The following is a 16,474-nucleotide window of genomic DNA, read 5'->3' on the forward strand; positions in this document are numbered from 1 at the left end:
TGTTTAATAGGAATTCTGGATAATGCAAATTCAATACAAGTGCTTAACTAATCAGCCCAGACAAGTGGTTATAGTATCATAAGCCCTGGTGCCCCCCCTCTTGTGTCATTTAGTTCCACTGAGCTATGCCTTGATTTTCAAAAATTATTTGACTCCTTACAATGGAAGGCGCCAGGGCACCATAATCGCTACAGTGAGTTTTCCGCATGAGTCAATTGTAGATTATGCTAGCTTTAGTGTACTGATAATCTTAATTTTATTAATGACAGGAGGCGAGTATTTGCTTAAGACTTTCTTTACTTAAGCTTCACAGCAGCACTTTTTTACTTAGTAACAAGGTAACCAATCAGAAAAAAGATAACATGGTATAAAAGTCCCTCCCTGTGACGTCACTTCCTCTTTCTGGCTGCGAACAAAAGAAACGGGAAACTGTAAGGGAACCGATAAGAAATCCGGAATGCCAGACGAGAAAGTTGATGCTTGAGAGGGAACAGGAACGAAAACATGACTTCTAGGAGAGCTGAGATGATGCTTGAGACTAAACAGCAACTAAACTTGTCCTCTTGAGGGGCTTTAGGCTGAAACGAAAAGAGCAGAGTCGAAACCAAGGATTAATCCGAGAATTGGACTTCTAAAATTATGGTGTCCAGTAATAAGAAAAAATCATATATAATAGACCACCTCCCCTAAAGTGTTAATTTATACAACCATGGAGAGACATTCTTAGCCCCTCCTGGTAGAAAATACATAGCGTGTTACTCTAATCTGAGATAAACTTACCTAAAGAGGCGACCCAAGGGGGGGAAGAAAACGAAGGTGAATGGGTGGGAAATACTCGCCTCCTGTCATTAATAAAATTAAGATTATCAGTACACTAAAGCTAGCATAATCTACAATTTTATAACATGACAGGAGGCTTCGTATTTGCTGTTTTAACGCTCCCCCAGGAGGGCTAAGGAAGCGTGCACAGCTGGACGAAAGTAGAAGTTGCGGAACGTCTGTTCCCTGGACCAGTCTGCTGAGTGAAGGATGTCCCGAAGAGAGGCTCCAGCGTTGAATGCTCCTGATGCCGCCGCACCCCTGATGGAGTGGGCTCCGAAGGAAGTTTCAATCCCGGCCAGGGAGAGCAACCACCTAAGCCATCTGGCAAGGGTTGTGGTTGATACAGGATGATGGGGTCGGACGTATGAGATCAATAGTTGGTTGGAGGAGGTTGAACGTAGAGAGGAGGTGACTGATAAATAACGAGAGAGAAGCGAGACCACACACAATTTTGGATGGTTAGGGAAATAAGGGTAAAATACTGAAGAGGAGTTTGATTTTGTCCGTCTGGACACGGAAAAGGTGACACCTTCTGGTGAGAAGTTGATAGCGTTATGGTCAAATGCTCGAACGTCTGATACTCTTCGGAAGGAGATTAGGCAAAGCAACAGAGTGAATTTTGCTGAGAGTTGACGTAGGGTTAGATCTTCGTTGTTCGGCCAAGCTTCAAGGAAGCGAATCATGACATTAACGTCCCATAGATGGGAGTATTTCGGAGTTGGGGGGCGAGCTAGTTTAATGCCCCGCAATAGTCTACAAACCAATGGGTCCTGGCCAACTGGAGCTCCATCTAGAGGTACGTGGGCCGCTGAGATTGCTGACCGGGCAACGTTGATGGAACGGTATGAGCGGCCTAAGTCGAACAGATGTGAGAGGAAATTCAAAATGAACTGTCTAGGGGCTGTAAGGGGATCGGTATTCCGTTCCAGGCACCAATTGCACCAAGCACCCCAGGAGGAAAGGTAGCATCTTCTGGTTCCAGGCGCCCAAGAATCCCAGAGGAGTTCCTTAGCTCTCTGCGATAATTCTCCGAAATTCCAGGATCCCCTGAAAGAGTCCAAGCCACTGGTTGGAGGTGGCCCTGAATTATCATCGGATGAGGGTTCCCTTGAGGGTCCTCTAGCAGGTTGAGCCATGGAGGTAGAAGGAGGGGATGTTGGCAGGATAGGTCCAGGAGCTCTGGGAACCATGCTTGGCCCTGCCAGAGCGGGGTGAGTAGTACCAGCGTGACTTGTTGTCTGCGAATCTGGAGAAGGACTCTCGGGATCATTGCGAAAGGAGGGAAAGCGTAGGCTCCCGTAGTCGGCCACTTTTGAAGGAAGGCATCTACCGCCGAGCATTCTGGGTCTGGTAGCCAGCTGAAGAAATGTGGGACTTGAAAATTCGTTCGGGAGGCGAAAAGTTCCAGAGTAAACGGTCCTCTGAGCTTGGAGATGCGGAAGAAAACTGATTTGTGCAGGCGCCAGTCGCTGACGTCCCTCCAATGTCGGGAGAACCAATCCGCCGTAATGTTCGTCTCTCCCGGGAGATATTCTGCTCGAATTGTTATGTTGCGTTGGAAACAAAAATTGTAGATGTCCTTTGTCACTTCGGATAGGGTACGTGATCTGGCCCCTCCTAGTTTGTTGATGTATTGGACAGCTGAGATATTGTCCATTCGAAGGAGGATGCAGCAGTCTGAGAGGTGGTTGGCCAGACTGCGGATTGCGAACGAGCCTGCAATTAACTCCAGACAATTGATGTGGAGAGAGTGTTCCGCCGCAGTCCATGGTCCCCCGGTGGAAGTTGCATGACAAGTTGCGCCCCAGCCTTGGAGGCTCGCGTCTGATTCCACCACAAAGTCTGGAGTGGGGCCAAAAATCGCTTTGCCATTCCAGGCAGACATGTGGCGGAGCCACCAGTTGAGTTCCTCCCTCACCTCGGTAGTGATCGGGACCCTCTGGTCGTATGATGGATGGGTCTGGAGGAACTGAGCCTTCAGGCGTTGCATGGCCCGATAGTGGAGGGGACCTGGGTAGATCGCCTGAATGGAAGCCGAAAGTAGGCCTACAATCCGAGCTAAACCTCGGAGAGGTATATCCGCTTGTCGAAGCGTCTTGCGTAGTTCCTTCCTGATCGCAGTTAGTTTGGCTTGAGGTAGGCGGAGAACACAGGTAGAGGAGTCAATCTCGAAGCCGAGAAATTGAATGATTTGGGATGGAGTCAGTGAGGATTTCGCCTTGTTGATAACGAATCCCAAAGATTCGATCAATGAAGATGCGTAGTTCGTTTGTGACTGTATGCTGGATGCGTCGTCACAGAGTAGTAAGAGGTCGTCGAGGTAGATTAGGCAGCGAATGCCTCTTGCTCGAAGATGTGCGGTGACTGGTTTGAGTACTTTGGTGAAGCACCATGGAGCGGAACTCAGGCCGAATGGAAGGCAGGTGAATTGGAAGACCCGGTGGTGCCAAAGAAAGCGGAGAAAACGTCGGCTGGATGTATGTATCGGTACGGAGAGGTAAGCATCCTTGAGGTCGAGTCTGGTGAACCAATCGCCTGGTCGGAGGATGTCTCTGAGGAGATGAATCCCTTCCATTTTGAAGTGCCTGTATATCACGAAAGTATTCAACTGGCGAAGGTTGATTACTGGGCGAAATTCCCCTGATTTCTTCTTGACTAGGAAGATGGAACTTAGAAAGCCTTTGTCGTTTGGAGCTGGTTGAATAGCTCCTTTTGTCAGTAAGGAACGTAGTTCCGAATCGAGGAGTGTGGTTTGAGCTCTTGACATTATCGGGTAATGGGGAAAACCTGTTTGAGTAGGGAGAGAATAAAATTCTATCAAATAACCCCGAACTGTGTTTAGAACCCAGGTATCTGAAGACAGCGTCTTCCACATATCTATACAATGTAATAACCTGCCCGCATGATAAACCGTAGTAAGGTGAAAGGTAGGAAATCTCACCTGTAGGGTATCTGTTGCGTCCACGGGCTCTGCTTCCTCTTCCCCTGTCTGCTCTTTGGGTGTAGAAACCCCTTGACTGGTAGTTGGGGAAGAAGGATGAGGTGGGGGGTCGCTGGCGTTGGCCTGTGGCCCAGAAGCGGCTGACTGTACGACCCCTTGAACGGCCAGCCCTTCCAAAAACCCGTGAGGGTTGTTGGTGGAATACTCTTTTCATGGATGATTGTGCCTTGTTCAAAGTAGTGTATAAGTTTACATGCTTGTGCAACTCTTTGATATAGGGTTCTCCAAATAATAGACCCTTAGCCTTGGGGCCCAATTCTTTGGTACCCAGATCGGTTAGTTTGGCATCCATACGCAGCAGCACTGCTTTTCTACGCTCCGTACATAGGGAAGTATTTGCATTGCCCAGCAGGCAAATGGAGCGTAGTGCCCATTCTCTTATAACCGATGGGTCTAAGGGGCCCTCGTTAGTGAGGGCTTCATCAGCCAATAGTAGAATTCTTGCCAGGGGCCCCAGGACATCCAACATCTTGTCCTGGGTGAGGCGTAGGCTGCGTTCGATGCCCTTTTTAGGGTCACGGCCAGTTCTGGCTAGGTATGTGTAGAGCATTGGATCGAACTCCGGGGTCATGGCAACCTTGTCCGGCAAAGTCGGCCTAGGGCATTCAGCTCTTAGGCGCTTGCGGACCTCCCGGTCTAGTGGTCTCCTGATCCAGAAATGGATATATTGGGAGAGATGAATTGGGAGTGACCATTCAGAAGACCGAGGATATCTGATATGCCGTGGGTCAAATAGGGGTTGACCCAGTGTATCCATAAAGGTTTCGGCGTCTTCCGAAGGGTTCTGTTCAGGTACAGAATCCTCTGTTGTGAGATCTCTATTAAAATCTTGAGGGAAAGGTGCCCCTTTAAAAGAAGCCCCAGGCCAGTCTTCTTCATCTTCAGAAGAGTGGTCGGCTTGCCATTCATCTAGGATGGCCAAGGGGTGTAAATCAAAAGAGTCGTCCTCTTCCTCTGACAGAGTAGGTTGCACGGGATGTTTCGTTTTGGTGTCAGTCTGTTTCGGGCGTTTTGCCGGTTCTTTCCCCTTGCGTTTGAGTGGTTCTGGCCCATCCCCTTTCCAATATCTTTTATTGGGTTTGGAAGGGTTCCTTCTTGTGGAATCTGAATCATCCGCCTCTTCCTCAGAAGGCGGGGGCTCAGAAGTTTTTGGATCTTTAGGCTCAATGGGCAGCACCCGAGCCAGGGCCTTTTCCAGTGAAGCGGCAACAGCCGCATTTATAACAGCTTGTAAGTTTTGGTCTTGGATTGAAGCCTCCATAGCAATAGTGATGATACCTATGGGGCAGAATAGGCCAGCATTAGAATGTATTGAGGCCGTCCGAAATAACACAAAACTTTATTAAAATGTTTTAAAACAGTGCAAGCTGTAGCTGGGGGTCACCCAGTCTTAATAACCTCCGGGAGTAATATTTCAAACCCGTATAGAGGTATAGCGGCACAGACAAAGCGGGCCAATCATGGGCTGTATATCATAACAGCAATCATAAATATATTTAGGGATTTACCCTCAAAATAATTCAGTATTAATGTGATGAAACTCAGGCTGAATGGTAATGGGGTAATCCCAACAACGGTATTGAGTTGTTTAATATGAATTCGAAATATAAATATTTGGTTCCAAGTAGTACTTCCCCTTCACCACCAGGGGGAGTAGTATAAGCCAGTAACTGAAATCAAACCTACTCAGAGGTAATATTATTATTATTATCTGAAAAATAGCAGTGTAAAATATATATATTTCTTTGTTAGAAATTAATATACTGCCGAAGTGCAGTTAAAATGGCCGCCGTGCGGCTATTTGGGCTCCGATCGCGGCTCCAAGAAAATGGCCGCCGCGATCGTGCTCATGCGCACAAGGAAGAGAAGCGGCCGTTTGGATCTCGCAGAGGTGCGCGAGATCCAAGATGGCCGCCGTGCGCACCCGGGGCCGCTGGAGGCGTTCTCCACGGCCCAGAAAGCCCGGGAAAACGGGGCAAAATATGCCGACCGCAACCCGGACCGTTAAAATGGTAAATTTTAAAAATTATTAATTCAATACATTCAATAGATACACAACAGAAATGGAACTGTAAGAATGAGGAAAGAAAAATAAGGTGGTAATAAGAACTAAGTTAAAAGAAACTTAGGGAAAAATAAGACAGGGTAGGAAACAAACACCTAGGAATAAGAAACCATATTTAAAGAGAAATTATGACAGAAACAGATAGGTAAAAAATAAGGAATAAAGAATAAACCACAGAATCCACAGAAAAGTAGGAGACAGTGGCACTCTGACCTGTACTGGTGTGAAGCAGCAAAGAAAGAGGAAGTGACGTCACAGGGAGGGACTTTTATACCATGTTATCTTTTTTCTGATTGGTTACCTTGTTACTAAGTAAAAAAGTGCTGCTGTGAAGCTTAAGTAAAGAAAGTCTTAAGCAAATACGAAGCCTCCTGTCATGTTATAAAATTGTATCTAACTGTAGGACTGTAGGATGTATTGGAGCCTTTACAGTTGTTAACATTATTTAGTGTCTTTCCACCTAGCTAAGAAAAGTTTTAAAGTTTGAGAGATAACAGCTGCTGGTAAACTTTTGTGACAGGCTTGGAAATCAGTCTGTAAGCAATCAGTCTGTAATGATATCCTATGGGAGTAGTTACAGTAAAACCAACTGGTAATTACCAGTCACCAAAGGGGAGATTTTGTAGTTTTATCTCCACTTGATAAAGCCTTGTTGGTGAAACGCGTTGTGGATATTTTATACTGCTGTGGATATTTTATATTGTTTTATTAAAGGTATTTTGGCTTCTTCCATTTGTGAGTGTGCCATTTAACTTTTTTTTTTTGTTCTGTTATTTTCTACCTAGCATCGATTTTACGTTCCAGTGGGGACTACTCCTAACGAATCCAAGGTGGGGATTATACCACTTATGTCATATACAGGGAGCAGTTTGTCTGCTCTACTAAATGTGAATAACCATTTATAATTTAATTCTCCTGGCATCTTTTTACACAGTGTGCACTATTGTTGTCTTTTTTAAATTTCTTTTATGGTCTACATATTGACAAAACATCTACCCAACAACATATCATCACGTATCCCTAAGTGTGGATTGTACCACTGCACGCTATTCATACTAGAGCTGGTTATAAGCTCTTAAAAACTTGAGTAGGACATATTTTATCTATCTGTGGGATATAATGCACTATTAGTTTTTCCTTTTGTTTTTTGCGTACGAATGAATACCATTCTCTTCTGGGACTTTTATTAGACTTCTTTATTTTTATTTTTTTCAATGTCTCGGACTTCTTTTTATATTTTATATTGGATTTTTTTATATATTGGATTTTTTTTATTTATTTGTAACTATACTATGTCTATTCTGTTTTGGCGCAACCTTATCTCGTAAATCTTTTGTTTAGGAAAACAACCCTTACTTTATAAAGTTAGTAACAGCCACTTTAGTTAGCAACAGTTCCCGACAACATTGAACGAGCCATTACTCAACTTTAGGAGTTTCAGAATGTAGGTGTGATCATCTAAAGACTAATTTCTTATCATTAGAAAATGCACAACTCTTATTGGAAACAGTCAAAGACTCAATAATCTGATAAACTCTCCATACGGATTGTAAGTAAGATGTACTGAATAACAAAGAAAGAAAATATATCTTTAATATGATAGAAAATATAGCAATATTATTATAACATATGATGACCTGTTTCAGTGGTATAATATGTTCTTTTTTGAAAGTTAAAGGATAGGATTGGAAAGTGTTTTTTTTTGTGCGTCAGTAGCCATGTAACTGCCACCGAGGACCGTGGCAACCACTGGCTGGTGTTTACTGTGAAGAACTAATTAGTAATTCTCTTGCGTTTTTAGAATCAGCCACACATTAGGAGACAACCAGCCACTGCATGTATGTAGGTAGTATTTAGCTAGGCAACTATCTATTTGGGTGAACCTCTTGAGGGATTAACCTGCTTATAAGAGTCCTTGCTGGAAATAAAGCAGCTCCTGACTGAGGGCAAATGTAATTATGCATAATTACATTTATTCACTAAAGAAAGAAATGGCAGGAATTCCATGAAAATTTAAACATGAATTCAATATTTAAGGCCAAAATAGGCAAACTAGAAAAAAAATCTCAAAGTCAGCCATTGTTCAGCCCTAAATGCAGGTACGAGCTGAACAAAAATAAAACGTAAGCGAGGTATCAATAGAGAGAAAGCGTAGACGCAGTCGGAAATAGCAAAACGTCAGTTAAGGTAGCACAGGCTCATGGGCAATAAACAGGCAAAATGGGTCAGACATTATCAGCTGCAGTTAAATAGGGGAGAGGGAAACATCTCTCCCACATAATTTGTTCCCCAAACTACATCCCTATAGTAATCCTGCCCTTTGTAGAGGCTGTCCGACGTGTTTCCGTATCAAGCCACTGCAGATAAAGAGGGAGGCGCGGCAAGGGAGCACCAGGTAAGTGAGCTGTGAGACCTGACATCTAATTAGCAGGTTGGTTATTTTGACACTAAATTTTACATTACATTTCCTTTCTATTTAATTTGAATTCCTAAAAGTCTTACTTTAGTAAATAAACTTGTCAGTGACATGTAATGACTTCTCTTGGCTATAGTAGTCTCTAACTGATACTTTACTAGCAAATCTACCTTTGATTAGTGCAACAATGTTCATTGGCATTAGTGATGTCGCGAACATAAAATTTTCGGTTCGCGAACGGCGAACGCGAACTTCCGCAAACGTTCGCGAACTGGCGAAGCGGGCGAACCGCCATAGACTTTAATGGGCAGGCGAATTTTAAAACCCACAGGGACTCTTTCATGCCACAATAGTGATGGAAAAATTGTTTCAAGGGGACTAACACCTGGACTGGAGTGGCATGCCGAAGGGGGATCCATTGCAAAACTCCCATGGAAAATTACACAGTTGATGCAGAGTCTGGTTTTAATCCACAAAGGGCAGAAATCACCTAACATTCCTAAATCACAATGGATATGGATTGACACCTGACATATGACATATTGACACCTTGACATATGGATTGACACCTGTCCTCAGAGACCCTAAAACACACTGACACAGAGCAGAATAGGGACTGTTCCCCCTACATAGGGTCACTTGGCAGATATGGATTGACACCTGTCCTCAGAGACCCTGATACACAGTGACACAGAGCAGAATAGGGACTGTTCCTCCTACATAGGGTCACTTGGCAGATATGGATTGACACCTGTCCTCAGAGACCCTGATACACACTGACACAGAGCAGAATAGGGACTGTTCCCCCTACATAGGGTCACTTGGCAGATATGGATTGACACCTATCCTAATGATCCCTGATACACACTGACACAGAGCAGAATAGGGACTGTTCCCCCTACATAGGGTCACTTGGCAGATATGGATTGACACCTGTCCTCAGGGACCCTGATACACACTGCCACAGAGCAGAATAGGGACTGTTCCTCCTACATAGGGTCACTTGGCAGATATGGATTGACACCTGTCCTCAGGGACCCTGATACACACTGACACAGAGCAGAATAGGGACTGTTCCCCCTACATAGTGTCACTTGGCAGATATGGATAGAAAACTGTCCTCAGAGACCCTGATACACACTGACACAGAGCAGAATAGGGACTGTTCCCCCTACATAGGGTCACTTGGCAGATATGGATTGACACCTGTCCTCAGAGACCTTGATACACACTGACACAGAGCAGAATAGGGACTGTTCCCCCTACATAGGGTCACTTGGCAGATATGGATTGACACCTGTCCTCAGGGACCCTGATACACGCTGACACAGAGCAGAATAGGGACTGTCCCCGATACATAGGGTCACTTGGCAGATATGGATTGACACCTGTCCTCAGGGACCCTGATACACACTGACACAGAGCAGAATAGGGACTGTTCCCCCTACATAGGGTCACATGGCAGATATGGATTGACACCTGTCCTCAGGGACCCTGATACACACTGACACAGAGCAGAATAGGGACTGTTCCCCCTACATAGGGTCACTTGGCAGATATGGATTGACACCTGTCCTCAGAGACCCTGATACACACTGACACAGAGCAGAATAGGGACTGTTCCCCCTACATAGGGTCACTTGGCAGATATGGATTGACACCTGTCCTCAGAGACCCTGATACACACTGACACAGAGCAGACTAGGGTCTGTTCCCCCTACATAGTGTTACTTGGCAGATATGGATTGACACCTGTCCTCAGAGACCCTGATACACACTGACACAGAGCAGAATAGGGACTGTTCCCCCTACATAGGGTCACTTGGCAGATATGGATTGACACCTATCGTAATGATCCCTGATACACACTGACACAGAGCAGAATAGGGACTGTTCCCCCTACATAGGGTCACTTGGAAGATATGGATTGACACCTGTCCTCAGGGACCCTGATACACACTGCCACAGAGCAGAATAGGGACTGTTCCCCCTACATAGGGTCACTTGGCAAATATGGATTGACACCTGTCCTCAGAGACCTTGATACACACTGACACAGAGCAGAATAGGGACTGTTCCCCCTACATAGGGTCACTTGGCAGATATGGATTGACACCTGTCCTCAGGGACCCGCATACACACTGACACAGAGCAGAATAGGGACTGTTCCCCCTACATAGGGTCACTTGGCAGATATGGATTGACAACTGTCCTCAGGGACCCTGATACATGCTGACACAGAGCAGAATAGGGACTGTCCCCCATACATAGGGTCACTTGGCAGATATGGATTGACACCTGTCCTCAGGGACCCCATACACACTGACACAGAGCAGAATAGGGACTGTTCCCCCTACATAGGGTCACTTGGCAGATATGGATTGACACCTGTCCTCAGGGACCCTGATACACACTGACACAGAGCAGAATAGGGACTGTTCCTCCTACATAGGGTCACTTGGCAGATATGGATTGACACCTGTCCTCAGAGACCCTGATACACACTGACACAGAGCAGAATAGGGACTGTTCCCCCTACATAGTGTCACTTGGCAGATATGGATTGACACCTGTCCTCAGAGACCCTGATACACACTGACACAGAGCAGAATAGGGACTGTTCCCCCTACATAGGGTCACTTGGCAGATATGGATTGACACCTATCCTAATGATCCCTGATACAGACTGACACAGAGCAGAATAGGGACTGTTCCCCCTACATAGGGTCACTTGGCAGATATGGATTGACACCTGTCCACAGGGACCCTGATACACACTGCCACAGAGCAGAATAGGGACTGTACCTCCAACATAGGGTCACTTGGCAGATATGGATTGACACCTGTCCTCAGGGACCCTGATACACACTGACACAGAGCAGAATAGGGACTGTTCCCCTACATAGGGTCACTTGGCAGATATGGATTGACACCAGTCCTCAGAGACCTTGATACACACTGACACAGAGCAGAATAGGGACTGTTCCCCCTACATAGGGTCACTTGGCAGATATGGATTGACACCTGTCCTCAGAGACCTTGATACACACTGACACAGAGCAGAATAGGTACTGTTCCCCCTACATAGGGTCACTTGGCAGATATGGATTGACACCTGTCCTCAGGGACCCTGATACACACTGAAACAGAGCAGAATAGGGACTGTTCCCCCTACATAGGGTCACTTGGCAGATATGGATTGACACCTATCCTCAGGGACCCTGATACACGTTGACACAGAGCAGAATAGGGACTGTCCCCCATACATAGGGTCACTTGGCAGATATGGATTGACACTTGTCCTCAGGGACCCTGATACACACTGACACAGAGCAGAATAGGGACTGTTCCTCCTACATAGGGTCACTTGGCAGATATAGATTGACACCTGTCCTCAGAGACCCTGATACACACTGACACAGAGTAGAATAGGGACTGTTCCCCCTACATAGTGTTACTTGGCAGATATGGATTGACACCTGTCCTCAGAGACCCTGATACACACTGACACAGAGCAGAATAGGGACTGTTCCCCCTACATAGGGTCACTTGGCAGATATGGATTGACACCTATCCTAATGATCCCTGATACAGACTGACACAGAGCAGAATAGGGACTGTTCCCCCTACATAGGGTCACTTGGCAGATATAGATTGACACCTGTCCACAGGAACCCTGATACACACTGCCACAGAGCAGAATAGGGACTGTACCTCCAACATAGGGTCACTTGGCAGATATGGATTGACACCTGTCCTCAGGGACCCTGATACACACTGACACAGAGCAGAATAGGTACTGTTCCCCCTACATAGGGTCACTTGGCAAATATGGATTGACACCTGTCCTCAGAGACCTTGATACACACTGACACAGAGCAGAATAGGGACTGTTCCCCCTACATAGGGTCACTTGGCAGATATGGATTGACACCTATCCTCAGAGACCTTGATACACACTGACACAGAGCAGAATAGGTACTGTTCCTCCTACATAGGGTCACTTGGCAGATATGGATTGACACCTGTCCTCAGGGACCCTGATACATGCTGACACAGAGCAGAATAGGGACTGTCCCCCATACATAGGGTCACTTGGCAGATATGGATTGACACCTGTCCTCAGGGACCCCATACACACTGACACAGAGCAGAATAGGGACTGTTCCCCCTACATAGGGTCACTTGGCAGATATGGATTGACACCTGTCCTCAGGGACCCTGATACACACTGACACAGAGCAGAATAGGGACTGTTCCTCCTACATAGGGTCACTTGGCAGATATGGATTGACACCTGTCCTCAGAGACCCTGATACACACTGACACAGAGCAGAATAGGGACTGTTCCCCCTACATAGGGTCACTTGGCAGATATGGATTGACACCTATCCTAATGATCCCTGATACACACTGACACAGAGCAGAATAGGGACTGTTCCCCCTACATAGGGTCACTTGGAAGATATGGATTGACACCTGTCCTCAGAGACCCTGATACACACTGCCACAGAGCAGAATAGGGACTGTTCCCTCTACATAGGGTCACTTGGCAAATATGGATTGACACCTGTCCTCAGAGACCTTGATACACACTGACACAGAGCAGAATAGGGACTGTTCCCCCTACATAGGGTCACTTGGCAGATATGGATTGACACCTGTCCTCAGGGACCCTGATACACACTGACACAGAGCAGAATAGGGACTGTTCCCCCTACATAGGGTCACTTGGCAGATATGGATTGACAACTGTCCTCAGGGACCCTGATACATGCTGACACAGAGCAGAATAGGGACTGTCCCCCATACATAGGGTCACTTGGCAGATATGGATTGACACCTGTCCTCAGGGACCCCATACACACTGACACAGAGCACACAGAGCAGAATAGGGACTGTTCCCCCTACATAGGGTCACTTGGCAGATATGGATTGACACCTGTCCTCAGGGACCCTGATACACACTGACACAGAGCAGAATAGGGACTGTTCCTCCTACATAGGGTCACTTGGCAGATATGGATTGACACCTGTCCTCAGAGACCCTGATACACACTGACACAGAGCATAATAGTGACTGTTCCCCCTACATAGTGTCACTTGGCAGATATGGATTGACACCTGTCCTCAGAGACCCTGATACACACTGACACAGAGCAGAATAGGGACTGTTCCCCCTACATAGGGTCACTTGGCAGATATGGATTGACACCTATCCTAATGATCCCTATTACAGACTGACACAGAGCAGAATAGGGACTGTTCCCCCTACATAGGGTCACTTGGCAGATATGGATTGACACCTGTCCACAGGGACCCTGATACACACTGCCACAGAGCAGAATAGGGACTGTCCCCCATACATAGGGTCACTTGGCAGATATGGATTGACACCTGTCCTCAGGGACCCCATACACACTGACACAGAGCAGAATAGGGACTGTTCCCCCTACATAGGGTCACTTGGCAGATATGGATTGACACCTGTCCTCAGGGACCCTGATACACACTGACACAGAGCAGAATAGGGACTGTTCCTCCTACATAGGGTCACTTGGCAGATATGGATTGACACCTGTCCTCAGAGACCCTGATACACACTGACACAGAGCATAATAGTGACTGTTCCCCCTACATAGTGTCACTTGGCAGATATGGATTGACACCTGTCCTCAGAGACCCTGATACACACTGACACAGAGCAGAATAGGGACTGTTCCCCCTACATAGGGTCACTTGGCAGATATGGATTGACACCTATCCTAATGATCCCTATTACAGACTGACACAGAGCAGAATAGGGACTGTTCCCCCTACATAGGGTCACTTGGCAGATATGGATTGACACCTGTCCACAGGGACCCTGATACACACTGCCACAGAGCAGAATAGGGACTGTACCTCCAACATAGGGTCACTTGGCAGATATGGATTGACACCTGTCCTCAGGGACCCTGATACACACTGACACAGAGCAGAATAGGGACTGTTCCCCCTACATAGGGTCACTTGGCAGATATGGATTGACACCAGTCCTCAGAGACCTTGATACACACTGACACAGAGCAGAATAGGGACTGTTCCCCCTACATAGGGTCACTTGGCAGATATGGATTGACACCTGTCCTCAGAGACCTTGATACACACTGACACAGAGCAGAATAGGTACTGTTCCCCCTACATAGGGTCACTTGGCAGATATGGATTGACACCTGTCCTCAGGGACCCTGATACACGCTGACACAGAGCAGAATAGGGACTGTTCCCCCTACATAGGGTCACTTGGCAGATATGGATTGACACCTGTCCTCAGGGACCCTGATACACGTTGACACAGAGCAGAATAGGGACTGTCCCCCATACATAGGGTCACTTGGCAGATATGGATTGACACTTGTCCTCAGGGACCCTGATACACACTGACACAGAGCAGAATAGGGACTGTTCCTCCTACATAGGGTCACTTGGCAGATATGGATTGACACCTGTCCTCAGAGACCCTGATACACACTGACACAGAGCAGAATAGGGACTGTTCCCCCTACATAGTGTCACTTGGCAGATATGGATTGACACCTGTCCTCAGAGACCCTGATACACACTGACACAGAGCAGAATAGGGACTGTTCCCCCTACATAGGGTCACTTGGCAGATATGGATTGACACCTATCCTAATGATCCCTGATACAGACTGACACAGAGCAGAATAGGGACTGTTCCCCCTACATAGGGTCACTTGGCAGATATGGATTGACACCTGTCCTCAGGGACCCTGATACACGCTGACACAGAGCAGAATAGGGACTGTCCCCGATACATAGGGTCACTTGGCAGATATGGATTGACACCTGTCCTCAGGGACCCTGATACACACTGACACAGAGCAGAATAGGGACTGTTCCCCCTACATAGGGTCACATGGCAGATATGGATTGACACCTGTCCTCAGGGACCCTGATACACACTGACACAGAGCAGAATAGGGACTGTTCCCCCTACATAGGGTCACTTGGCAGATATGGATTGACACCTGTCCTCAGAGACCCTGATACACACTGACACAGAGCAGAATAGGGACTGTTCCCCCTACATAGGGTCACTTGGCAGATATGGATTGACACCTGTCCTCAGAGACCCTGATACACACTGACACAGAGCAGACTAGGGTCTGTTCCCCCTACATAGTGTTACTTGGCAGATATGGATTGACACCTGTCCTCAGAGACCCTGATACACACTGACACAGAGCAGAATAGGGACTGTTCCCCCTACATAGGGTCACTTGGCAGATATGGATTGACACCTATCCTAATGATCCCTGATACACACTGACACAGAGCAGAATAGGGACTGTTCCCCCTACATAGGGTCACTTGGAAGATATGGATTGACACCTGTCCTCAGGGACCCTGATACACACTGCCACAGAGCAGAATAGGGACTGTTCCCCCTACATAGGGTCACTTGGCAAATATGGATTGACACCTGTCCTCAGAGACCTTGATACACACTGACACAGAGCAGAATAGGGACTGTTCCCCCTACATAGGGTCACTTGGCAGATATGGATTGACACCTGTCCTCAGGGACCCGCATACACACTGACACAGAGCAGAATAGGGACTGTTCCCCCTACATAGGGTCACTTGGCAGATATGGATTGACAACTGTCCTCAGGGACCCTGATACATGCTGACACAGAGCAGAATAGGGACTGTCCCCCATACATAGGGTCACTTGGCAGATATGGATTGACACCTGTCCTCAGGGACCCCATACACACTGACACAGAGCAGAATAGGGACTGTTCCCCCTACATAGGGTCACTTGGCAGATATGGATTGACACCTGTCCTCAGGGACCCTGATACACACTGACACAGAGCAGAATAGGGACTGTTCCTCCTACATAGGGTCACTTGGCAGATATGGATTGACACCTGTCCTCAGAGACCCTGATACACACTGACACAGAGCAGAATAGGGACTGTTCCCCCTACATAGTGTCACTTGGCAGATATGGATTGACACCTGTCCTCAGAGACCCTGATACACACTGACACAGAGCAGAATAGGGACTGTTCCCCCTACATAGGGTCACTTGGCAGATATGGATTGACACCTATCCTAATGATCCCTGATACAGACTGACACAGAGCAGAATAGG

Source organism: Pelobates fuscus, chromosome 5, assembly GCF_036172605.1.
Source record: "Pelobates fuscus isolate aPelFus1 chromosome 5, aPelFus1.pri, whole genome shotgun sequence".
Lineage (NCBI taxonomy): Eukaryota > Metazoa > Chordata > Amphibia > Anura > Pelobatidae > Pelobates > Pelobates fuscus.